The 26,643-nt window shown below is 44.3% G+C and overlaps 1 protein-coding gene across 14 annotated transcripts in view; it reads left to right on the top strand.

Moving 5' to 3' along the window:
* CSGALNACT1 (chondroitin sulfate N-acetylgalactosaminyltransferase 1) overlaps positions 1 to 26,643 on the top strand; it is a 342,149-nt gene that overhangs the window by 235,730 nt on the left and 79,776 nt on the right. The window lies entirely within an intron of this gene.

Below are 26,643 nucleotides of genomic sequence, written 5' to 3'. Positions count from 1 at the left end.
GAAGTGAAGACAAGGCATCTGGGTGTGGGCACCCGGGCAGCTCACGGCTGGAGGCTGGGGTTGGCTTTGGGGATGGCTGGTAGAAAGTTTCACGTGGGCGACGCCAAGGTGTGTAGCATGGTTTTTGCTTTTCAGAAACATCTGCTTCCACTTCCTTCCGGTGGAAACCACAGACATTGAGTGGACAGGTTCATTGTTCCTGGGCAGAAGGAGGAAGAACTCCTTGCTTTTGTTTTTCTTTTTTTAAGGAGAGAATAAAATAGAAACATAAAACTTTGAAGCCCAAATAGAGTAGGATAGGCAGTTTTGATTTGTCCCTTCTCACAGGCTCTTCTCCTGCAGATTGGTTACAGGCCTGGAACAGGAGAATAGCAGCAAACGTGTACGATGCAGCACTTAGATCTGCCAGGCTCCGTTCTAGGAACTTCACACTTACGAATGCACTCTTTTCTCGTAATGACCCCATTAGGGGATGAGGAAGTGGAGATTCGGGTTAAGTTAGTAAGTTCTCTAAGGTCGCTCAGTTACCAAGTGACAGAGCCAGGATTTGAATCTAGGAAGTCTGGTTCCCAAGTCCACGTCCCTAACCACTAGGTTATGTTGTACAGATTGTCAGAGCACATGGAAACCAGTGAGATGAGTGGCTCTGCTTTTTTCCTGTGCACAGAACAACCGACTATCAATTCGTGTTTGATTGTGTCTAACTTCAGAAGAAAGCCTTGTCTAGTTTCTTGGGAGACTCATTGGTATCTTCTTCTTATCAACTTTTCCCATTGTTACTGGTTCAAAAATCCACTAATAATTTGGGAGAAGTGGTGCCATCAAGGGCATCCAGGTCCTCGCCCTGTTTCTGGATGGAGTCTCCTCCAACTTCCCAGACGTGTAGCTGCGGCCTCATTACCCCACTCCCTCCTTAGGTTGTGTAACCGCCATCTCATCAGCCTACGGGCAAGACAGACTCTCTTTAGTCATATCAGAAACCCTCCCACTGTTGTTTATGCCTGTTCTCTTTGGACACTTCCATGTCTTATGGTTTTTTTCCACTTTGTATGTGAACTGTAAATTCATGCAGTTAGGAGACATTTCCACATAGGTTGTCTTATTAACCGACCCCCTGGCAAGATCATTAACATCCTTAAAACACAAATCCTAGTTGCCACCTGCCCTGGAGTATGCTACAAGAGCTGCCCACATACAAAACAATTTGAAAAGAAGTTGATTACGATGCAATGCCTGCAATCTGGAATGTTTGCCCTTATGATTTTAGTCTGCATTCATATTTGAAATTTCTGCTTTTCTGTGTACGATATCTTAATACATAAGGCCTGTTGTCTCCATCAGCAGTGACACAGGCCTCTCATCACTGAGTTTATTGCTTCTAAGATCTGGCTGGCTTTCTCTTAGAGACACGTTCTTGTGGCTGCCCATTGTTGCTTTCATGTGCTGCACACACCCCGTGTTTTAAGCCAGATCAAACCACACAAACCTTTCAAATTTGGTGAAAGTCTAGTCAGCTGTTTTCATATGATGAGTAAATAGACACGAACACTTTAAATATATTTATACGTATTTGACTGTTATAAGAAGCACAGTTCGTTTCATTTTTTCATTCGTATCACAAAAGATTATGGAGGCAATCTTTTATTTTCTCAGGAAAGAGAGCATTGTGAAAGATTCCGCTAGTCAGAGGAAGCTGCAGAAGGAGAGTTAAATTCAACATAAGGAGTAACTTTCAAACAGTGATGTTTCAGGACAAAGTGGGATTCCCGTCACTGCAAGAATTGTGTCATCTGGCCACTTGGCCAGGAGGTTATAATCCATGATTACAGCATCAGAGAGGTGGTGGGACTGAATTACATGGAGGACCTTTTCAATCCCGGCTCATGATTCTTTGATCTACATCTAGTTAAGGAGAAAGAGGGGAATGGAAAGGGTCTGATTTGAAGTCTGTTTTCTATAATGAGTGATGGGACCTTATCAGGGTGAAGTATATCTTTCAGATTACTTACCATGGTTTCTTTACATAACCTTAGAGAGATTGATTTTGTGTTTCGGGTGTCAGTAGTCCAAAAGTTGGAGCAATTTAGTAGAAGTCCATGGGGAAATTTTAGGTGACAAGTGGGGTTTTCCACTCTCTTGGAGAGTTCTAAATGAAGGTGACAGATTTGGTGAACCCAGAAGTAGTGTGATAAAGATGGGGAGTCTTTGTGTTTAAAGAAATAAAATAAAAGCCTGTGGAATGCTCCCAGCTGATAATAGCTATGTAAAACTTAAAACTCCCTAGGAGGCAGGTGGCACGATCACATGAGCCTGGGGAGTGTGTGAGCTCCTTGAGACTCGGTTTCCTCATCTGTCAAAAAGAGACTTGACTTACGTGTCGTCCAGGGCTCTCCCCAGCCACAGCCTTCCACAGAATGCAAAGTGCTGGTTTGACTTCTTTTCTTCTTAGCTTTGCCAAGAAACAGTCCCCGAGGGATGCCCTGCCACCCACTCTGCTGGGTGACCCAGGACATGCCACCCACCCTTTTGGATCCTCCACTATACAAGGAGGAGTTCAGATAGATTATTTATAAGGTCTGGTCTGACTGTGGCCACTTTCTACAACTCTGTGAAGCTTGCAGAGGGAGAATACCATGTTGATGACTCTAATTTATTATCTATATTGATTTAATTATTATCTGTCTCTAAAGGACAGAGGGAACAACGTTTGCCTCCTTTTTCCTTTCCCCAGATGTTTCGCTGGTGCTGGTTTTTGCTTTGGAGTCTCACATAATAGCACAAATTTTTTTTACAACCATCTGGGAAAAGAAGTTAAAGTAGGAAAACGTGATCAGATCCTGGGCCTTAGGATGCCTATTTCTCCTCGAGTAAACAGAAACTCTTTCTTTTGTTTGTGGTTTAGTTATTCCTTCAGTGTGGGGTATACAGACTCCCATTTAAATCTGAGTGGCACAACATTTGGCTTTGATTTCATATTTTTAAATAGAGCTCTTGGACATAAATTTGACATCATTCCATAAGACAATTTAGCTTTCCGAATTACTCCTTTTACCATCCGTACATCTGATCATGTGGATCCTGTGTGAGGCATTTGTGTCTGCTATCTCCAACAGTTTCTGTCTGTTGTCAGCCTGGGCAGCTCACTCTCCTCCAGCTTTTGAATGGTTAGGAGTGGCAAGAGTGGGTCAGACACTAAAAGTGTTGATTTTGGGGTGAGGTGGAGCCATGCCATGATCCACAAGAAAATGAAAGTGTTAAGGGCATTTTGAGATATGTTTTAAAACAAGGGGATATAGAAACAGCTATAAAACCTTAGTAGCTGCCTGTGCAGTAAATCCTGACCTCCTGTCTCTGCAACCGAGACCTTGTGCTTTCTGGGAAGCTCAGGCACGGAGGGAAGATAAGGAGTGTTTGACTCCCTTGTTTGTGTCTCACCATAGCCTCCAGGGAATGCCCTGTGACCACTTAGCTAAAGCTTTTTCAGACATGTTCCAGGTCCTGAGAGCAAGGTGCTTGGGACTGAGGATGGGAAACGGGTCCTTTCCATCATGTGCAATTCAGAGACGGGCTTCTTTGTCAGCAACTTTGTGACTTGGGGTAAAAAAGGTAAGGCAGGTGCATTTCTGGGCATTTGGGGGCATCTGGGGATCTTGGTGCAGAAGTAAGGGAGAGCAGGGCTTCTGCACAGTGGGTGGGTCTGATCTGTGTTTGGAGTGTGGAGGGAAGACAGAGCGGCCGGGAGACTTGCTGGCAGGCAGGACAGCAGAAGGACGTCAGGGCCTGAGTTGGGCCTCAGTTCTCAGCCAGCGTCTACAGGGAAGCAAGGGCTTAGGACTCGGGACAGCCTTCTGACCATCCCTCACTTCACTGTGCGCAGGGCTGACCGCATGGGTTTACGGGGAGGTTCTGAGCAGGCCTGCAGGATATTAGATCCCTCTGTCACCTCACCCTGTCCCCTCTGTCCCACTACCTCCCTCCAGTCTCCTCATTTTCTGCTGATGTTTTAAGTTTCTTTAAGGGGACAAATGCTTTTTATTCTGAAATCAGAGATAAGAGGCTTAAAAGCAAATAAATGGTTTGAGGCTACACTTTGTAGAGCGAATTCTGCCTGTGGTGAAAGAAAGTGGCCCAGCCTTGGGTTTCTGCCAGTGGGCAGGAGTCCTTCCCTCTATCAGGGCAAGCGGAAGAGCCCCGTGCTAGAATAGATGCTCTGCTGTCGCAGAATATTTGGAAGTTCTTAATAATTTTTGGACAAGGGACCCCACATTTTCACTTTGCACTGGGCCTGCAAACTAGGAAGCCAGTCTTACCTCCACAGCTGAGAGCATAGGACGGAAAGGTAAGGAAAGAGGAAGATGGAATTAGAAGGTGACCTGTGCAGTCCTGCCAGCTTTGCCGAGGGTCAGTCTGTTGACCTTCCCTGGGCTGGGACAGATGGAACCTGTGTTTGACATACATTCTATGTGGATGGAGTATTTTTTTACAAGACTACAGAAGCTTTGTGTTATGATGATTTTGCTTTTGGTATTTATATTGTACTCACTCAAAGCAGTTTAGTTCCCAGGGCATTTTTTTTAAAAACTTGAGGTATCGCTGTTCTTCCTGCCTTATGTTTCCTATTAAGAATAGGCTGTCAGAGAGCTCTCGTGATGCTGTGGGATGTCGAAGACAGAGGAACTTGGCTGTAGCGGGAGTAGCCAGCAAAGGCTCCATGGAGCGAAGGCCTGACCCGGGCCTCACACCGACTGCAAGGAGGTGTGGGAATGGGGCGGAGGGGGAGATGGGCAGACAGGGGACCGCCTGCACACGAAGGGCGCAGCCCCCGTGGTGTGGTGGGGCTGCTGCTCAGACCTCAGCCTGCTCAGCAGTGTTGGGTAGGAAGTGGTGTTTACAGAAAGGATCTGTAGTTTTTTCACCAGACCTCTAGTTTGTCCTCTGTTAGGGTCATGGATGAGGTCCTGTGCCAAAGCTTTATCAACATGCATGGATGGCACACCTGTTACAGGTGCAGAATGGCCCCAGCTGTTTTGGGGGTTGAGAAAGGAGGATAAAGGCAGGTCTCAGGCCTGAAGGACCTGACTACCCATGTGGGGAGGCAAGACTGAGCGACTGAGGGTCCAGCGGGGGGAATTGATTCTGGGTGCTGTGGGCTTCAGAGTTGGTGGCTGGATGTGAGCCAGATGGTCAGCCAGATGTCAGAGGAGGTGGGACCTGAGCCACTTTCGAAGAGTGAGAAGGGGTTATTGGAGAGGGGGTGAGGTGGGGAACAGGTTGGCAGCAGAGGGCGGTTCTAGAAAGCAGTTTGACTAAGGAATAGGGTTGGAGTATAGGGTTAGGGAGGAGACCAGCCTAACCAGCAAGCAGGACCTGAGAGTCGCCAAGAACATAGCTCACAGGATCCTGAGGGCTGGGCGTAGGAGTTTAGCTCACAGGGATCATCTGAGTCTAGAGTTAGAAGATCCTTCCTTCCCAGGAGGCAGTGGACCTAGCTCTTGGGTCCCAAATAGCCCTTTCCTCCTCTGGCTTGCTGTGGTTCACAAGTGCTCAAACAGTTGCAGCATCTGCGGGTCCCAGTGGTCCGAGATGGGGACTGCCGTGGTTCATTCCAGCTGATCTTGTGTCTGTCACCAGGCACTATTTCTGACATTTCACAAACACTAGTTTATTTAATCCCTGCTGCCATTAGCGAGGTAGACACTTGCTTATCTCTGTTTTGTTGATGTGGAATCTGAAACTCAAAGAGATTAAGTAACAGCCTCAGGGTCACCAGCTGGTGAGTGATGGGACCAAGATTTTAGAGCCCAGCTCTGCCCTACACCCTATATCTTAGTTCTTCATTGTGCCATCTCTGACCTCCGGGGGTCTCTGGCCCAATACATACACTTCTCTGGTCCCAGAATGTTGTGGGGAAATCTTTTAAAAGCACACCAAAGGCGTGCAAACCCCTTTGGGAGAGGTCCTACACTGACGAATTGTATACATTTTCTTGGGAAGAAGTTTTGAAAGGAAGAGAAAGAAAAATGTGAGATCCTGGGGGAGAGAAGCAGAAAGAGACGCGGGAAGAAGCTGTGATGATAAAGCCTTCACTTAAGCGAGGGAAGAAGGGGCAGCATCTAGGAGCCTGGAGCATGGACAGCTTTATTTAAACTGCTCGGACCTGCGTTTCTTCTCAGAACTGTTACAGCATTATGGAAGAGGGGCAGGGAGTTGATACTGAGTTCAAAACAGCCAGTTAAGAACTGTTACAGAGCTGTTTGGCGTGCTTGTCCCTTCTTTAGGGGAAGAGGCAGGGTTTACGTTTGTGTTATATTCTCCAAAATATACTACTTTACGTAAGTTTTGGATTTTATATAAATGCGTGGCTTGGGCAGTCCCGGGGGTCTCCACGATCCGATCCCAACTTGCTTTTCCCCTTCATTTCCTGCTGCTCCTTCTGCCCTTCCTCTCCTGCCTCTGAATACTTCCTCTCCTGCCTGCCTTGACTGTCCTTGCTACGCACAGTCCACTGGGAGACCCAACCTCCCACCGTCTCTGCCCAGGGTCCTACATCTGTCTGCTCTCTGAAATCTTTTCTGTGGAAGTTCTCTTTTGTTCTTCCCAAAGTGGTGTATTGTGCTTGAGGGCACGTCTCATCCTCCCTCTGCTTTTGTAGCTCTTCATTTAGATTCAGCCAGTCTTGGCTGACAGCTGCTAGCAATGGTAATCGGTACACAGTAGGGTTTCCTGTCCGTTAATAAAATAGCCCTCATAGCCATCTTTCCCATGGAGAGCCAGCTAGGTGAGGCGTAGTGAAGTCCAATGCCACCAGCATCCTCCTGTCAGCGTGCGGAGGAGCCTGGACTCCTGACTCTTACTGCCCTGTGTGCAGTGCCTTCCTAGAGGGCCAGGCCTACGCCTCACTCAGCCTTCAGCTCCGTACCCGTTGTATACACTGCGCAATCAGTATGTGTCTTACTGCCCTGTGTGCAGTGCCTTCCTAGAGGGCCAGGCCTACGCCTCACTCAGCCTTCAGCTCCGTACCCGTTGTATACACTGCGCAATCAGTATGTGTCTTACTGCCCTGTGTACAGTGCCTTCCTAGAGGACCAGGCCTATGCCTCACTCAGCCTTCAGCTCCCATACCCATTGTATACACTGCAATCAATATGTATGAAAGACATTGCTTGAAACCTTCTGGAAGAAAAATGTATATAAATCTCAGGTATACACAATTCTCCCCTCACACATCTGCTCTGCTCTTAAAGTTACATTGTAAATTAGATGTTTGTATTGGAGGATATTTTCCATAGAAATAATACCGTAAATAGTACTTGAGTTCCTGTGACAGACCACAAATCTGCTTTAAACTCCAAACTCAGAAACATAAACGCTAGGGGTTAGGGATACACAGATGAGAGTAGCTTCTTAGAAAGTTATTTTCCTTTTCTATCCTAGACATTACTAGGATATTCTCAATGTAGTACCTACCACTAAAACCACTTTTTAAAAACATTTTATTTTGAAATAATTTTAGAATTACAAAAGAGTTGCAAAAATGGCACAGGGTTCCTGTATCCCCTTCACCCAGCTTCACCTAGTGTCTGTGTTTTACATAATGGTGCACAGTTATTGAAAGGATGAAGGTAACCTTGGTGCAAATCTGTTAACTAAGTTATGCCTTGGCTTTGTTTTGTTTTGTCTTTGTATTTCTCCTACTTGGTGGTCTCTGAACTTTTAGGATCTGTGGTTTGGTGCCTGTCATTCATTTTGGGAAATTCTGAGCCACTATTTCTTGAGCTGTCTCTTTGCCCTGTCCCTTCTCTCTTCTTCTGGAGTTCCAGTTATGTGTCTGTCACACTGCTGGACCTTGTCTCACAGCTCTTGGATGTTCTGTTTCTTTCTGTGTTTTCACTTTTTTCTCTTTGCGTTTTAGTTTGGCTACCTTTTATTGACCCACTTCAAGTTAACTTATGCTTTCCTCAGCAGAGAGAAGGCTGCTGGTCCCTCCAAGGCATTCTTTATCTGCATTACTCTATTGTTAATTTCTAGCATTTCCATTTGATTCTTGTAACTGCCATCTCTCTGCTGAAGTTACCCGTCTGATCACACGTGTTGTCCACTTTTTCCACTAGAGCCTTTAGCATATTACTTATGGTTATTTTAAATTCCCTGTCAGATAATTCCGGCATCTTTGTCTTATCTGACTCTGGTTCTGAGGGTTGCTTTGTGTCTTGAGTTTTTGTCTTGCCTTTTCCTATGCCTCATGATTTTCACTGAAACTTGGACATCTTGTGTAGCTAGTAGAGACTGAGATAAGTACTGTTTATGCCTGGAAATGGCACACTTCGTTCTCCTGGGCCTTGAGTGTGTGTGGCGGGGGGTGAGTTAGTCTAATCAGGAGTCGGGCTGGGTTGGAGGTTTGTTGTTGCCATGGTTACCCTCCGTGCCCCACAGGCTTTAAATTCTTTTGGTGATGCCTTGTCTTCAGGGTGGGGGTGGTTTTGCCTGCGTGTTGCCTGCCAGCTCTGCAGTTGAGGTCTTCCCTTTGCACTGCCCCTAGGACAAGTTCTTCTTGGACTTCTGTCCCAGCCCAGCAAGTCTGCTGTCATTTGTCATTCAAGCTTGTTGGCATAGCTGTGCAGGGCAGTGGGGAGAGGGCCAGTCTCTGGTGTTCTGATTAAATCTCGGTCCTGCGCAGGCTCCATGTCACTGGGTCTTGGGTGTTCTCCTGTCCCACCCCAGGAATAAGGCCTTTTCGCTCCTCCCTTCCCCCGGCTGCAATGAGTTTTCACCAGTTCCCTGAGGGTGCGAATGTTGCCCTTTCCCAACCAGTGAGGTTTTTGTTCCATAGAGGGGAGACCAGAGAGAAGGATCTGGGGGAGTTTCTTGTCCCCTCCCGCATGACTGCTGACCGCCTCCCCTAGGCCTGCACCCCATGGACACGTTCTTAAGCCTCCTTCTGATTTCTCTGTGAGTCCCCACGAAGTTCCTGGAGAAAGAGCCTGCAGGAGAGGGCACACTCCTCCACCTTTTGGAACCCCCTGGACTTCCCTGTCCTGCCAGCCTGCGCTTGGCCTTCATCATTTTGTCAATTTCTTATTACCAGTGTCCTGTTCCACCTACGCCAGCAAGCAAGTGCTCGTGTCTCTTCACTCACTGTGGGCTCCTCTCCCACCTCAGACTTTGGGCCAGCTGTTTGCTCTGTGACCTCAGCTCTCCGCTGAGGTCACAGCAGTCTTGCGTTGGAAATCGGTCTGGCTCTTTTTCATTGTAAGCAATGCTCCTTCAAGCTCATTATATCCTGAGTGGAAGCAAAAGTGTGAAACCACTTTTTAAAATAATCATTTAAAACCTGTTGATTACTTTCTCTACTTCCATTTCTCTACAAATCGCTTTCTTCTCACAGTCCAGTTTCAGCCATCATGCACAAGCCAACCGTGTGAAAGAACTGAATCGCATTGATTTTACTCATGAGTGGGAATGTTGTGTAACATCCCAAACCTGGAAGTCCATTATTAGAAAATGTGCTTTGTGCAAAAACCTCAAATCCCCTAATCTCTTTTCTATGGCCGCAAGTCAAATAAATGGCATTGGTGCTTTACACTCTTTCTTGTACCGTGTCTCTGTTCTTTGAGTTTGAATGTTTTAGTGGTGGGCACTTGGATTTCTTCTCACAAATGCTGTATTATCATGAAAAGTAAAATTATTTTTATTGTGACAATTTGTAATTTACAAGCATGCCTCCCAAAACTGGCGGTGCTGAGCCGCCCCTGCCTTCGTCACTGCCGGAATTTGGGGTTGTTACTTTCCGTCCCTCTCTTCCTTTCACCTTAGTCTGCCTTAGAATCACTGTGCCCTCATGCCAGTGTCCATCCAAGTCCCATGGCAGCTGGAGGAGGGGAGTTAAGAGGCAGTAGAGGGAAGGGAAAAGAGGATATCTTGTTCCTACCTCAAATCTCCACCTTCTTTCCTGCACTTCCCTCCTCCACAGGCCTGAAGGCACATCTGTGGTTGAAGTGTTGACACCTGCTGCCCCATCTCTTTGTCACCACCCTGCACACACCCCTGCTTGGGAAATAAAGCTAAGACTTCAAAACCCCAGGAGGCCGTGACTCCCTTCTGAATCCTTTCATGCTCCTTCCTCTCAGGCTGTGCCCCAGGCAGGCACCCCTGCCTCCTTCCTTCCCTGCACCCATCCCCGAGGTCTGCAGCCTGGGTCCTGAGGAGCCGTCACCAGTGACTTAGAGCTCCCTTGTCCCCAGTCCCCTGCCTGACCTGTGGGGGAGGGATAGTCCCCTCTTCCATTCAAAATGTCGTTCTGACTGTTGAAGTTGTAACTGTGAGGCTTGGGTCAATTTGTGTAGCGCCGTAAATGCTGTACTGCAGGCACATAACGGGTTAGAGAGGTTTTTGTGGGCTGAGCTGAGGGCTTCACCACAATAGGTCATATTGTTCCCGTGCCTTCTGAGTGACTTACACATAAACTTTTGAACACAACCCATTTGTAAATGCAGGACTAGCCCCTAGTATTTCCTTTGCATTGTAAATGTCACTGTCAGCGGCGGCCAGTGATTCTCTGCACAAGTCAGAATCTGGCTGATTTACCCAGAGCAAGGGAGCATTCGGGTGGCAGTGATGAGATGATTTTGACGGTAAGCAAGAAGACGGTCTGTGTAGCGTCTTCCCTCTCTCGCCGTCTGTTTCCCTTGAGGTTGCTGAGCAGAAGTCGGCGTCCACAGAGAGACGGGGGCTTGTTCTTTCTCAGAGGGAGAGCTCTGCTGAGCCTTTTGCCCAGATGACTTTATTCTCATTATAGGACCTGGAGGAGCTGAGGTAGGAGAAGGATAAACACCAAGAAGAGAAGCTCCATGGTGGACATGCTTACCTAGATCTTACCTGCTCTCCTCCTGCCCTCGGCCTCCTATTTTTACTGTGGACATAGATGAAGGGAAGGAATAGACCTTTCTAACCGTGGAGGGTTCCATTTGGTTTATCAATTGGTATGGAAAGTACAGTTCTGAGAGGTGACTTCATCTGAAGTTTTTTGTAGGTAGGATACTGATGGTAGAGAACAGAGCCAAGAGGAAATTAAATTGCAGGAGGAGGTAATTATGTTAATTACCACTTGAAACTTTGTAGCTTGTAAAATGTGGGAATAGATGGGTAATGGGAGACAGTGAGATTTATGCTTTGAGATTGTTAAAGACTTGATTATTCAGTGGTCTGTTCATTCGTTGGACATGCCCTATGCACCAAGCATTGTCAGTGCTGGGGATGGACAAGTTACATGTATAGTCCCTGTCCCCTCACAAGCCCCAGAGCCCAGTGGGAGGGACACCCAAGTACACAGTTGATTACAGCACAGAGTCACACCTTAAACAAGTGGTACAGGGGAGAGAGAATTAGCCTTAGAGTGGCATGGTCAGAAGGGGCATCATGGGGAAGGCTACCCTTGAGCAGGGTTTTCAAAGATGAGTATGAATTGGTCCAGGCCAAGGGTGAGTGTGCTGTAGAGAGAGGAGTGTTTTAGGTAGCAAGAGTAACATGGGCAAGCCGAGGAGGCATTAAAAGCTTGGTGTGTTCAGGGAACTACAGGTAATCAGATAACGCTGGAGTATTAATGAGGAGCACAATAGGTCTGGGTGGGAGAAGAAGGCATGGCAAGATGACGACCCTGAAGAATTAGGCAGGGCCAAGATTATCAAGAGTTTTATATGCTATCTAAGAGTTTATAGTTTATCCTACAGGGCGTATGGCACTACTGACGATTTCAAATGGTGGTTACGTTTGCCTTCTAGCTGGGTCACTATGATAGCAGGGTAGAGGGTGCATTTGAATGGGTTAAGAATAGAAGCAGATTTGGAAAATAGTTTGGCAGTTCCTCAAAGTGATAAACATAGAGTTGGCATATGACCCAACAATTCTGCTCCCAAGAGAAATGAGAACATACGTTCACGCACAAACTTGTACACAAATGTTTATAGTAGCATTGTTCATAATAGCCAATGGTGGAAACAACCCAAATGTCCATCAGTGGGTAGATTGATAAATAAAATGTGGCATATCTGTACAATAGAAAGTTGTTTGCCATAGCAAGAAATGAAGTACTGATCCATGCTACAACAGGGATGTCCCCTGAAAACACTGTGCTGAGTGAAAGGATCTGGATACAAAAGACCACATATTGTATGATTACATTCATATGAAATTTCCAGAACAGGCAAATCTAGAGACAGAAAGTAGACTGACAGTTGCCTAGGATTCCAGGTGGCTGGGTTGGGGGGCGATGAGGAGTGACTTCTAGTAGGTACACGGTTTCTTTTTTAGGAAGATGAAATGCTCTAAACTTAGATTGTGGTGGTGGTTGCACAACTCTGTAAATATAGTAAAAGAGTTGACTTATACACTTTAAAGGGTAAATTATTTGGTATGCGAATTATATTTCAATAAAGCCACTTATAAATAAATAAAAATAAATGTGATTTTCTGTCCTCAAAAAGAAAAAAAAAGAATGAAGGCTGGGAGACTAATGAAAAGGCTTTAAAAATAGTTGAGGTGGTAAAGGCTTCTGAACTGTGGCTGATGCGGTGGGATAGGATAGGAGGAATGCTAAATATGGTCAGGAGACGGTAATTCTTTAAGTCTAATCATAGAATCCTAGGCTTTTCCACAGACATTTCTCAAGAGTGTTTAATGAATAAGCTACTATGAACATAGGGTCTTGCATCGCTTAACAATGGGGGTACATTCTGAGAAATGCGTCCGGTGATTTCATCATTGTGCGACCATCATAGAGTGTACGTTCACAGACCTAGGTGGTATAGCCTGCTACACACCTAGGCTATATGGTTCTAATCTTATGGGACCACTGTCATATATGTGGTCTGTCATTCACTGAAATGTTGTTATGTGGCACATAACTTTATTTGTATCATGGCTTTTTCAAAAAAGAATTTAAGGCAGCTATGGTAATTACTGATGTCAAATCTCTTTCCCACTTACCTAAGTGCTAAATTGTATCCTTCTTGTATAAAACACAAATATGGGCAGACACTGGGCGGGGAGGTGGGGGAGAGGCTTGAAAGAAGGAAGACCCAAATCTTGTTTTTACTGTGAGATTAATTCAACAGACAGAAATATGAAAAATCTCTGTTTACATGTTTCTAACCATAGTCAACTGATTGCCTTAAAAATGAATTTCCAGTTTGGAAATAATCTTCCAAACACGCTATCACTAGTTTTAAGCTAAACCTTGGAACCTAATAACTGAAAGCATGTATGCCATTGCTGGGCAGGGGCTGTCAGCACCAAGGCCCAGAAGTTGGGCTGGCAGGAGGGAACAGTTACCAGACCAAAACAAGCTGGGCCTCCAGCTGGTGTTGAAGTGGAATATGCCATTATTGTGAAAGACTTTAGGGCAAAACTAAGGCAGACTGGGACATCAGGTCTGACAGAGGCAAGGCTCGGCACCAGTTGGCAGGCCAGCGCAAGCAGGGTAGATGGCACTGAGTTCAAGGGGCTGTTCATGGATAGAGGTTAGGGTTCAACTGGACGCTAGGAAACAGGCAGGGGATGCGACCCGAGTTGGGAGATCAGCAGCAGTGTGCCGGACCTGAAGAGCCTGGTGAGCCTACCGCCCCACGGTGATTATTCATTCCACAAATGTTGAACGTCCACTGTGTGTCAGGCGTAGCCCAAGGGTATACGGTTGATCTCAGAATGAGGGCTGTGTGCTTCTCTGAAAAGGAGCCTTCGTGGTTCTCATGTAGTTAATGTTTTGTTACTTAAATGCTATAAATTTCTAGACGTTTCCTAAAGGATTCCCCTGGGATACCAATGTTCCTACAAGGCTATAGCTGAAACACATTATTGATTTTCAAGTTCATGGCTGATCCTTCTCGAATTATGAATATGTTTATGGTCAGTAAGCAAATGGTGTTTATTAATAGTACAGAGTGCATTTTGGCCTTCCCTCCCTGTTTAATGAAATCATTAATCTCTGTGACCTTTACCCACAAACTAAACTGCCCTGAAATTCATGAAAAGAACCAACTGTATCACCTCATGTAAAGTGTATGGGTATAAAAGCGTGTCTTAGTACCCTTCTGTTATATACCGCATTTATTCAGAATCAGTCAGGTTCTTTGTGGGTTGTTGGATGATGGAGAGACAGGCATGAAACGGCAAGAGTGAAATCTAAAAAGACCATACTTTATTTGTTTAAAGATACACATGGGCATGATATAAGCTCTTGCTTAAAATTAACACCATGAAAGATAAATGGGCAAAAGATATGAACAGATCACAAAAGAAGAGATACAAATATCTGATAGACACACGAAAAAGTGAAAAATAGATAAAAATGGAAACAAAAGTAGAATATTAAATTGCCATAATTTAAAAAATGATGGTACGTGGCATTGGTGAGGGTGAGGTGAAGTGAACATTTATAGGGAATAATGTGAGGAGAAATGGGTACAACCATTCTGTAAGGTAATTTGTATCAAGAGCCTTTAAAATGTCCGTACTTTTCCCAGTATTTTCATTTCTGAAAACTTATTCTCAGAAATGCCCATGAATGTTTATATCAAGAATGTTCATCATAGAAGTATTTACAATAGTAAAAAAGTAGAGACAACTCAAATCTCTGGCAATAAGAGACTGATAAAGTCATGCAGGATCTATATAGTGGAATATTGGGCAGCAGCTAAAAATCATTTATTCAGTAACTATTACTAAAATGTGGCAAAGCCTATGCCATGAAAACTATAATTTTAATTGTGAAAATAACTATAAAGTTTATATCTATCCATCTAGGTAGGAAGAAAAGACTGAGAAGACGAAAATACTCTATTAAGGCATTTATGGTTTTATTCCTAAGTAGTGGAATTATAGGTGATGCTGTATTTTCTAGACATTCTATTTTGAAAATCTATCACTCTTACACTTTTCAAAAAGATATAACAGTGCTTGAATCATGTTGACATGATTAAAAAAATAGTGACAAAATCTGATGGTTGAAACAGGCAGAGTTCAAGGTGGTGGTATTAGTGTTCTTACTTCCTACTTCCTGCTCCATCTGGAGAATCAGCAAGGGAACAAGACTGTCGGTCACTTTCTTGGTCTTGACCAGTCTTTAGCCTAAATACCACGACTGGAGGAGGCAGCCGTCTGGACAGGTGAGGGTCGTTTTCAGAAGGTGACTGTCAGCCTCTTGGAAGGAGTTGGAACCACAGCTTCTTTGTGCCGAGTTCCATGCTGCCTTCATCGTGATCGATGCAGGTATCCGTGCTGGAGAGAGCAAGGCAGCGTGGAGCTCCAGTGGGTGCGGGTCTGCCCTCATCAGTCAGCTCCGAAGGATGGTGGCTCTGGGGCCTCGTGGCCCCTAAACGGCAGTTGGGCTGACTGTTTTCTGGTGACATCGCCTGCAGCTCTGGTGCCCTCTGAGTCCCTTTCCTCCTGGCATCTTACATTGCTTTCTAACTTTTTTTAAAGCCCTCCTAGTCCTCCCAGGAGAGGAGTAAGAATTTTAAATGGCAAGAAGAAAGAGAACAAAACCCCTCTTCTTCCTTCTCTTCAAAAAAGACCCTACTGTCACAGTGTCTTTTTTTTTTAGCCTGTCTCTCCCTTTTCCCTTCTTTCCCAAAAATATGTCTCGCAGTCGGTTTGTGAGAACTAGTGTGAGCTGCAGCAGCCTCTCCCGGGCCTTCCATCTGTAGCTTGGTCTGTCTTATGTGCCATATATTTAGAATGCCTAAATTAGTAGTGTTCCATGTGCTATTTAGAGAGGAGCTGGGAAGTCAGATGGAAGAGCAAGGCTATTGATCAGGATTGGCTTCTGAATGGTGTTGGCCCTCATCCTCGAATCCCAGAAGTTAGCAATATTTTGGGGACATCAAAAGAACAGATGGTCTGTGAAGGCAGCTGGCCCATGTGGTAATTAGTCCACGGAGGCAATTGGTCATTTTCTGAGGTTGGAACAGAACTTTGCTTCTGTTTGTGCCATTCGAGTTGTGGACGGAGGCTTCAGTTAGACCTCGTGAGGCTAGGAAATGTGTGTAAATGAGTCATCACAGCTGAGAGAGCAGCTCAGCTCGGATTGCCAGGTAAAAGTTTCCCAGCAGAAAGATGGACGGAGAGTTTTGTTGTTTTTAATTTAAAGTTGGAGACACTCAACTCTGTCTAATAGGGCTGGGGACAGATGTTGTCAAGGGAGCCAGTGAAAATAGGAGACAGGACATTTGGTGGTGCAGACTCCTTGCATTCCTCTTTCACAGCATTTATGTCCTGTGATTGCTAAGCTTTCTGAGTTCCCCACTAGACTGAGATCAGAGACCATTTCTCATGGCACTTTGTAGCCCTAACACGAAGCAGAGTGCCCAGTACATAGACACTGATAAATGTTTATTGAATGAATAAATGAACTCATAGAGGGTGTAGGAGCAGGAGCACTGGGAGAGGGACTGGCCTTGCACAGGAGGAAGGAGAGCACTTCCTTGGAGACCAGAGGAAAGGGTGGCTCTGCAGAGTGATAAGTAAATTTTTGCTTATTTGATTTTTTTTCTGAGAGAGAGACTAGGAATTTAAGGTCTAAATCCATGAAAATAACCACTGTGCTTACTCACTAAATGTTCGACAGTGATGATTTCATAAGACACTTTTATTCCTCCATATCTCTATGTATTTTGATATGAGTCTTTAAAGTAGAAAGCTAATTTAACTGTGCGTTTGGCATTTCTCTTTTAGTAATCATCCTGGTTGTCTCACTTGGTCCATCGTCCCCCTCTCTCAAGGACACCCTCATCCCACTGCGATTCACACCACTCTTTTTGCTGTTAACCTGTCTTAGGTGACCTGGCCTGTCCATCTCTCATCTCCATGCTGTACCTGCCCTTCCAGTGGGGGCCCTTGTTTCTTCTTGGACATATACACACAATCATAGCTGCATATAATTAATTTCAACAATCTTGGCTCCATGTAAAATGAAAACTTTCCAGTTCTGCTGTGACTCATGGGCAGGCAAAGGGATCCTCCAGCCAATTCCAATGGTTTCCCCACACATCCAACCAGCAATTCTCTGACACCAGCTGGGTGTCCTACAATTCAACTCAATTCTGTCACTGTCTTCCTGTATCAGCATCAGATACCACAGGATAAGGGCTCAGTCCCACAAGACTGCCTCCCACCCCACTTCAGACACTAGTTGCAAGCCCAGGTTATCACCTGTGTGTCTGACCAACCTGCTAAAGATGGGAGGTTCCAATGACACTCTCCTGGGGTTCGATTAATTTGCTAGAGCAGCTCACAGAACTCGGGGAAACATTTTACTTGCTAGATTACTGGTTTATTGGAGAAGGATGTGATAAAGGATATAGTTGAACATCCAGATGGAAGAGATGCGTAAGGCAAAGAATATGAGAAGGGGTGTGGAGCTTCCATGCCCTCTCCGCGTGCACCACTCTCCCAGCACCTCCACCTATTCGTCAACCTGGAAGCTTCCCAAACTCTGTACTTTGGGGGTTTTTATGGAGACTTCATCACAGATGCATGATTGATGATTAACTCCATTTTCAGTCCTTCTCTCTTCTCAAGAGAATGGGGAGTAGAGCTGAAAATTCCAAGCTTCTAATGAAGGCTTGGTCTTTTTGATGACCAGCCCCATCCAGGAGCCATCCAGGAGCCCACCCTGAGTTGCCTCCTTAAGACAAAAGACACTCCTATCACCCAGGAAATTACACGGGTTTTAGGAGCCCTGTGTCAGGAACTGGGGTCAAAGACCAAATGTTAGAACCAAACATGCTCCTAGCGTTCTTATTACTTAGGAAATAACAAGGGTTTCCGGAGCTCTGTGTCAGGGACTGGGGAGAGAGACCAATGCGTTTTCTGTCGTCTCACAGCAGGGAGCGTTTGTTAGATGGTCTCACCCTCTGCCTCCTGCTCTCATAAGTTTGGCTTTGGACTCAGGCTATCTGGATTTAAATCTCAGCAGGACCATTTAACTAATTGTCGTGTAGACAGGGTGCGTAACCCCTCTGCTCCTGAGTTCCTCTGTCTGTAAGATGGACATTATTAGTACCTTATGGGGTTGTTGCAAGGAATATATGGGTTAATACACATAATGCTTTCATAGCAGTGCCCAGCACAATAAATGCTAATTGTTATTATTTCTGTGTTTGTTATTTGTTGGTAGGCCTGGGGAAAGCATTTTTATAGCCCCTGAAATTGTTTGGATTCCTTCCCTGGCTCCTCATACCCTCCTGAAATACAGTTGATTTTCTCTAAGACACCATGGACTCATCTCCAAAATATTGTTTAATATAAGCAAAATTAAAAATTTTTCAGTGAAGAAGTTTGAGAAGTTCTCCTCACAAAGTTAGAATTGTGATCTGCCCCAGTGTCAGTGTTGTGGTTATCAGTGGTCATATTTAAAACGTCTGTAGGATGTTAATCACAGATTTTGTGCGTTCAGTATTGTTGACGTGAGAGAGTGTCTTTTGGGAAGTGTGTGCACTGGAGAATTTTGGATCTGGGATGAATATCAATATTCATTCACGTTTATTTCAGCATATCTTGGAGTGGGAGTTTTCGTTCTTTCTCGTTTCTTTCTTTGGGCTGCTGTGTTTGATTCTAAAACTCCCAGCCTTCTTTGACTAGGGAGTCGGTGATTCTGTGATCCCTACAGTACCTTCCTGGTTAGAACCCTGTTCCGAGATGGGTGGTGTAGGAAGGATATGGCAGTTGGCATGCGAGAGACCCTTGTGAGCTGCCAGCTACTGTGAACAGCAGACATGCCCCAGGCCCCTTAGCTGAGGCTGCAGGCAAATTTGTTCTCATCTGTTGGAGTTTTTGAACAGCTGGGTCTTTCAAAGCCTGACCATTTTTCTTGTCTGGATTTTGCTCTTTGTTCTTACTGACTTTCCGTTCAGCATGTTAATTGCTATGAAATTCTAGCTTCTCTGGCCCGGGGCTCCTTTGTTTTGCCCTTTATACTCAATGCAGACTCTGCCGTGGTCTTGGTGTGTCGTGACCCATTCCTCCACTGTGGTGTTGTGGAGACAGGGCGTCCAGTGCTCTTTGGAGCCGGTTTGACTGAGCAAGAGCAGCAGTAAAGGAAACTCATCTTTTTCTTTGCAGACACCACAGCTGCTGTTGGGAGGTAAGGTGGTGATCTCTTCTGGGCGTTGGTGGGAGTGAAATTGTTTGTCTTTTTAAAGCAATACTGTGTTTTAGGATGTAGTTTATTTCATAGTGCTTTTCAACTATTAACATGATAGATGAGTCTCTGGGCAGAACATGAGTAAATATTAAAGCACAAGCTTTCAGGAATAAAATGTAAGCTCTTTAGATTTGTCAGCTTGAGAAGAAATTGAGGTAATCCTTCAGAAGGGAAGCATCATATAAAAGTGTGTGTTGAGGGGGCCAGCCTGGTGGCACAGCCATTAAGTTCACATGTTCCACTTCAGCAGCCTGGGGTTCGCCAGTTTGGATCCCAGGTGCCAACCTATGTACCACTTGTCAAGCCATGCTGTGGCAGGTGTCCCACATAAACTAGAGGAAGATGGGCATGGATGGTAGCTCAGTGCCAGTCTTCCTCAGCAAAAAGAGGAAGATTGGCGGCAGATGTTAGCTTAGGGCTAATGTTCCTAAAAAAAACAAAGCGTGTGTTGGCATCTGAATATAGGTTAACTTTCTTCCCCCAAAATAATGATTAAAGGATTTCTCTTTGCTTTGGCTGTCTAAGAGGACGTGTAGTCAATCCTGAGACCCATGCACACAGGCATTACATGGTAGATAGCTTTTCTTGTTCCCATTCATTCAACAACATTATCGAGCTCCCACTATGCGCCAGACACTGTCCCAGGTATTGGGGATCCAGAAGTGAAAGCCCAGATGAGAATCCTGGCTCGTGGAGTTTACATTCTAGTTGGGGAAGAGATTAAGTGTGAACCTAGATGAGCAAATCATGTAATGAGAGAAAAGGTGATTCCATTTATTGGGGAAAAGTAAAGGAGTGTAAGGGGAGTGGAGGCTGCTGGGAGAATACTACAGTCTTAAATAAGACAGTCAGAGTAGGCCTGGTTGAGAAGGTTGACGTCTGAACAGAGACTTGAAGGAGGTGAGGGAGCAAGTCATTTGTGTATCTGCAGGAAGAAAATTCAAGAGAGCAGGAGCAGCAGGTGCACTGGCTCCGGGCAGGAGCCCACCTGGCCTGCAGGAGGATCATGTGAGAGGCCAGTGTGCTGGGGCAGAGGGGAGGGGTGAGGGAAAGGGAGGAGCACATCGTGTGGCCATTGTGGGGACTCTGGCTTTTACCCTCAGTGACATGAGAAGACCCTGGCTGGTTTTAAGCAGAAGGGTAACATGATAATGACTTAAGTTTTGAAAGGGTTATTTTGAATGCTGTGTTGAGAGTACACAGTGGGAGGCAGGGTGGAAGCATGGGGACCATGAGGTGGCTATCACAGTAACCAGGCAGCAGGTGGCAGTGGCTTGGATCAGAGTGGTGACAGTGGAGGTGGTCAGCAATGGTCAGATTCTCGGCATAGTGTGAAGGTAGAACCAACGGGTTTGCTAATGGATCAATGAGAGAAAGGGAGGAGTCAGAGATGACTCTTGGAATTTTAGCCCAAGCAACTAGAAGGGTACATGCTATGATCAGAGATGGTAAGACGGTTATTGTGTGTGTGTGTGTGTGTGTGTGTTTAGGGGAGAACAGGGGTCTGTTTTGCAAATTGCAGATGTCTAAACTATGTGAAGCTTGTTTTTTGAGAAAATTTTGGGAAACATATTCTAATAATAGGTTTTCTTTAAGAAAGACATACACAAACACACACACAACATATGTTCTGGGAAGGTAGACCCTGTCTAAGTGATGGTGGTCATCATCAGTTTCTAGGGCTGCCATAGCAAGGTACCATAGACAGCTGGCTTAAGCAGCATAGATTTATTTCCTCACTGTTCTGGAGACTAGAAGTCCAAGATCAAGATGTCAGCACATTTGATTTCTCCTGAAGCCTCTCTCCTTGTAAGTGCCCACCTACCTGCTGTGTCCTCATATGGTCTTTTTCTGTGCCCGCACATCCCTGCTATCTCTGTGTGTGCTAATCTCCTCTTATAAGGATGCCAGTCAGATTGAATTGGGGTCCACTGTCTCAGCCTCATTTTAACTTAATCACTTCTTTAGAGGTCCTGTCTCCAAATGCAGTCACTTCTGTGGTACTAGGGTTTAGCATGTGAATTTTAGGGGGACACAGTTCAGCCCATAACATCTTTGGTATCTGGGAATCTGGGGGCATTTTGTGATTAGACTGTTGCAGCCGGGCAAAGTGACTCCTGAAATGAGAATGTCAGTAATATTCCTTATATCAGATAAAAGTATAAGTCTAGGGGCCTGCCCGGTGGTGCAGTGGTTAAGTTCATGCATTGCACTGCAGCGCCCTGGGGTTCGTGGGTTTGGATCCTGGGCAGAGACCTACACACACCGTTCATCAAGCCATGCTGTGGAGGCGTCCCACGTATAAAGTAGAGGAAGATTAGCACAGGTGTTATCCCAGGTCTAGTCTTCCTCACAAAAAAAAAAAAAAAAGAGAGAGAGAGAGAGACGATGTCAAGATGGCAGTGAAGGCAGACTGTGAACTCACCTCTTCCCCTGGACACAACAAATTTACAACTACTCTGGCAACAAGGACCCCTGAGAGAGAACTGAAAACTGTATAAAAAGAACCCACACAACAAGGGACAGTGCTGACTGAGATGGAAGAGGCAGAAATTCCTTTCTAGAGAGAGAAAAGCCACCTTTCAGCCATGGCACATCGTGACTGGCTGGGAGCAGCCCTAAGCCTCCACTTCCCTGGAGGAGTGGGGGATCTAAGTTGGGGGGGGGGGAGCGGTGTTACCACAATAAGCAGTTTTTGGACTCAGCACAACTGAGACAAGTGTCATAATATCTGGCTTTGTGGGCTATTAAGAGCAATGGGGAATACCCTCAGAAAAGCTATCAGATATAGGGGGAACAACCCTGCCCTTAAAGGGCTCATGCACAAATTCAGCCATTTTGGAAAGCAACCTAAAATCACCAGAAAGAAAGGTGCACAGTCCTTTGGTGACAAGAGACTCACTTGATAGGGTCTGGGTGTATCTTGGTGAGAGGTGAGACCTCCCCAGGCTGGGACTACCTTCCCAGGTACTGAGACATCAGCAGCAGCCATTATTGTGACCTAGTACAGGTGTGCAGACACAGACACTGGCAAACGCCATTGGAGTTCTTCCCCTGGCCTGTTAGCCCAGGGTCTGCCCCACCCACTAGAGCACCAATTTAATCCAGCTCATCCAGGGCAGGCAGCCCACCCTAGGGACTGGCCACACCCAACAGCAAGCCCTCGGGCAACTTGTGGGCCCACATAGGCAGGGTGCTTGGAACGTCTGCAGTGGGGTGACTGGGTCTGCTTCAGTGGGTCAGGGCATACTCATGGGGCAGAACTGTGTCGATGGGGTTTGTGGCCCGGCAGGCAGGGTTTGTCAGCTGCAGCAGACTTGTGCTTCTCAAACAGCCATATAGAGGATTGGCCCCACCTTCCAAAGCCTGAAACAATTGGGTGTTCCCATGCCTGGGGCTGGCCCCACTCAGCTGCAATCCTGAGAAAGCTGACAACAGCCTTGCAGGCCAGAGGCCTACAGCAATTGTAAGCCCCTGAGCCTACCAACCAGCCATGCTGGGGGCATACTCACTTAACAGAAAAACTGCAACAGGAATGTGCTATTAGACCTTGTGGCCAACTGTGCTGGGGCTCGCTATGCCTGATAAAGTGACTGAAGGATCCATAGCAGCCACACACAGCTGAGCATTACAACAAGCTGGCCAGGGGGACAGCCTAGACTCCCTGGGCACCTGCAACAACAGCAACCTTGACACAACAAAAGGACACATGTAGCCCACACTGGGGGCACTCCTGGGACATATGGAACTGGTGATGAGAGGGAAGGCACTGCTGGACCTGATAAGGCATCTCTTACATCGGGCCACCTCTCCAGGATCAGGAGATGTAGCTGACCTACCTAATACATAGATATAAGCACAGAGAAAGAGGCAAAATGAGGAGACAAATGAATAAGTTCCAAGTAAGGGAACAGGACAAAACCTCAGATGAAACAGATAAACAATCTACCTGACAAAAAGCACGAACTAATAGTCATAACGATTCTCACTGATCTCGGGAGAAGAATGGATGAACTCAGTGGGAACTTTAACAAAGAAGTGGAAAATGTAAAAAAAGAACCAGTCAGAAATGAAGAACACAATACTAGAAAAGCAAAATTCATTATAGGGACTCAATAACAGAGTAGATGATACAGAAGAGCAGATCAGAGAGCTGGATGAAAGACTAGAGGAAATCACCCAAGCTGAACAGAAAAAAGAAAAAAGAATAAAAAAGAACAAGGATAGTCTAATCCACCTTTGGGACAACATCAGTACATTAATATCTGTATTATAGGTGTCCCAGAAGGAGAAGAGAGAGACAAAGGGGCAGAGAATCTATTTGAAGAAATAATACCTGAAAACTTTCCTAACTTAAGAAGGAAACAGACATCCAGGCACAGGAAGCACAGAGAGCACCAAAGAAGATAAGCCTAAAGAGTCCCACACCAAGACACATTACAATTAAAATATTGAGAATTGAAGATAGAGAATCCTAAAAGCTGCAAGAGAAAGGCAACAATTACATACAAAGGAAACCCCATAAGACTATCAGCTGACTTCTCATCAGAAACCTTACAGGCTAGAAGGGAGTGATATAATATATTTAAAGTGCTGAAAGGAGAAAACTTACATCCAAGAATATTCTACCTGGCAAGGTTATCCTTCAGAATAGAAGTTGAGATAAGGTGTCTCCCAGACAGGCAAAAACTGAAGGAGCTTATCACCAAGAAATCAGCCTTATAAGAAATGCTAAAGGGACTTATTTAAGTGGAAAAGAGAAGACCACAAAGAGGAATAAGAAAATTACCAAAAAGCAGTAAAATCACTGGTAAAGGCAAATATACAGTAAAGGTAGCAGATCAACCACCTATGAAGCTAATATGAAGGTTAAAAGACAAAAGTACTAAAATTATCAATTTCCATGATAATTGGGTAATAGATACACACACACACAAAAGAGACTATCAATATAGATTGCTATATACATAAATTATTGTATATGAACCTCATGGTAATCACAAACCAGGAACCTATAATAAACACACAAAAAATTCAGAGAAAGGAACCCAAACATAATACAAAAGAAAGTCATGAAGCCACAAGGGAAAAGAGACAGGGAAGAAGAAAGGAACAGAGAAGAACGACTGAAACACCCAGAAAAAAGTAACAAAATGACAATAAGTACATTCTTACCAATAGCTACCTTAAATGTCAATGGACTAAATGCTCCAATCAAAAGGCGTAGAGTGGCTGATTGTATAAAAAACAAGACCCATATATATGCTGCATACAAGAGACACACTTCAGACTTAAAGACACAAACTGAAAGTGAAGGGATGCAAAAAGATATTTCATGCAAATGGCAATGAAAAGAAAGCTAAAGTAGCAATACTTATATCAGACAAAATAGACTTTAAAACAGAAACTGTAACAAGAGATGAAGAAAGGCACTACATAATGATAAAGGCAACAATAAAACAAGAGGATATAACACTTGCAAATATCTATGCATCCGACATAGGAGCACCTAAATATATAAAGCAATTATTAACAGACGTAAAAGGAGAAATAGCAACATAATAATAGTAGGGGATGTTAACACTCCATTTACTCCAATGGATAGATCATCCAAGCAGAAGATCAACAAGGAAATGTTGGCCTTAAATGCCACATTAGACCAGATGGACTTAGTAGATATATATAGAACATTCCATCCAAAAACCACAGAATACACATTCTTTTCAAATGCACATGGAACATTCTCCAGGATAGATCACATATTAGGTCACAAAACAAGCCTCAATAAACTTAAGAAGACTGAAATAATACCAAGCACCTTTTTTGACCACAACAGTATGAAACTATAAATCATCTACAGGAAGAAAATTGGAAAAGCTGCAAATATGTGGAGATTAAACAAAATGCTACTGAACAACTGTTGGGTCATTGAAGAAATCAGAGGAGAAATCAGAAAATACCTGGAGACAAAGGAAAATGAAAATATGACATGCCAAAATTTATAGGATACAGCAAAAGTGAATCTAAGAGGGAAGTTTACAGCAATACAGGCCTACCACAACAAACAAGAAAAATTTCAAAGAAGCAATCTAACAGTGCACCTAAGGAACTGGAAAAAGAAGAATAAACAAAGCCCAAAATCAGTAGAAGTAAGGAAATAATAAAAATCAGAGAAGAAATAAATGAAATAGAGACTGAAAAAATAAATAGAATTAAGAGCTGGTTCTGTGAAAAGAGAACAAAATTGACAAGCCTTTAGCTAGACTCACCAAGAAAAAAATAGGGAAGGCTCAAATAATATAAGAAATAAAGAGGAGAAATTACAATGGGAACCTCTGAAATACAAAAGATTATAGGAGAGTATTACGAAAAGCTATATCCCAACAAATTGGATAGTCTAGAAGAAATGGGTAAATTCTTTGAATCATACAACCTTCCAAAACTGAATCAAGAAGATATAGAGAATTTGCATACACCAATCACCAGTAAGGAGATTGAAACAGTAATCAAAAACCTCCCCCAAAATAAAAGTCCAGGACCAGATGGCTTCCCTGGTGAATTCTACCAAACATTCAAAGAAGACTTAATACCTATCCTTCTCAAATTCTTCCACAAAATTGAAGAGGAGGGGAAGCTTCTTAACTTATTCTATGAAGCCAACACTACCCTGATACCAAAACCAGACAAGGACAACACACACACAAAATTACAGACCAATATCACTGATGAATGTTGACGCAAAAATCCTCAACAAAATACTAGCAAATCGAATACAACAATACATTAAAAGATCATATGCCATGATCAAATGGGACTTATTCCAGGGATGCAGGGATACTTCAACACCTGCAAATCAACGTGATACATCACATTAACAAAATGAAGAATAAAAATCACATGATCATCTCAATAAATGCGGAGAAAACCTTTGACAAGATAAAGCATCCATTTGTGTTAAAAACTCTGAATAAAATGGGTATAGAAGGAAAGTACCTCAACATAATAAAGGCCATATATGACAAACCCACAGCTAATACCATTCTTAATGGAGGAAAACTGAAAGCTATCCCTCTAAGAACAGGAACCAGACAAGGATGCCCACTTATACCACTCTTATTTAAAATAGTGTGGAAGTCCTAGCCAGAGCACTCAGGCAAGAAAAAGAAATAAAAGAGATCCAAATTGGAAAGGAAGAAGTGAAACTGTCACTATTTGCAGATGGCATGATTTTATGTATAGAAAACCCTAAAGAATCCACGAAAAAACTTTTAGAAATAATCAATAAATACAGTAAAGTTACAGGATACAAAGTCAACATACAAAAATCAGTTGCATTTGTATATACTAACAATGAAGTAGCAGAAAGAGAAATTAAGAATACAATCCTATTTGCAATTGCAACAAAAAGAATAAAATATCTAGAAATAAATTTAACCAAAGAGGTGAAA

This window comes from Equus asinus, chromosome 27 (genome assembly GCF_041296235.1).
Source record: "Equus asinus isolate D_3611 breed Donkey chromosome 27, EquAss-T2T_v2, whole genome shotgun sequence".
NCBI classification, from domain to species: domain Eukaryota; kingdom Metazoa; phylum Chordata; class Mammalia; order Perissodactyla; family Equidae; genus Equus; species Equus asinus.
This window is presented reverse-complemented; position numbering and strand designations above follow the sequence as displayed.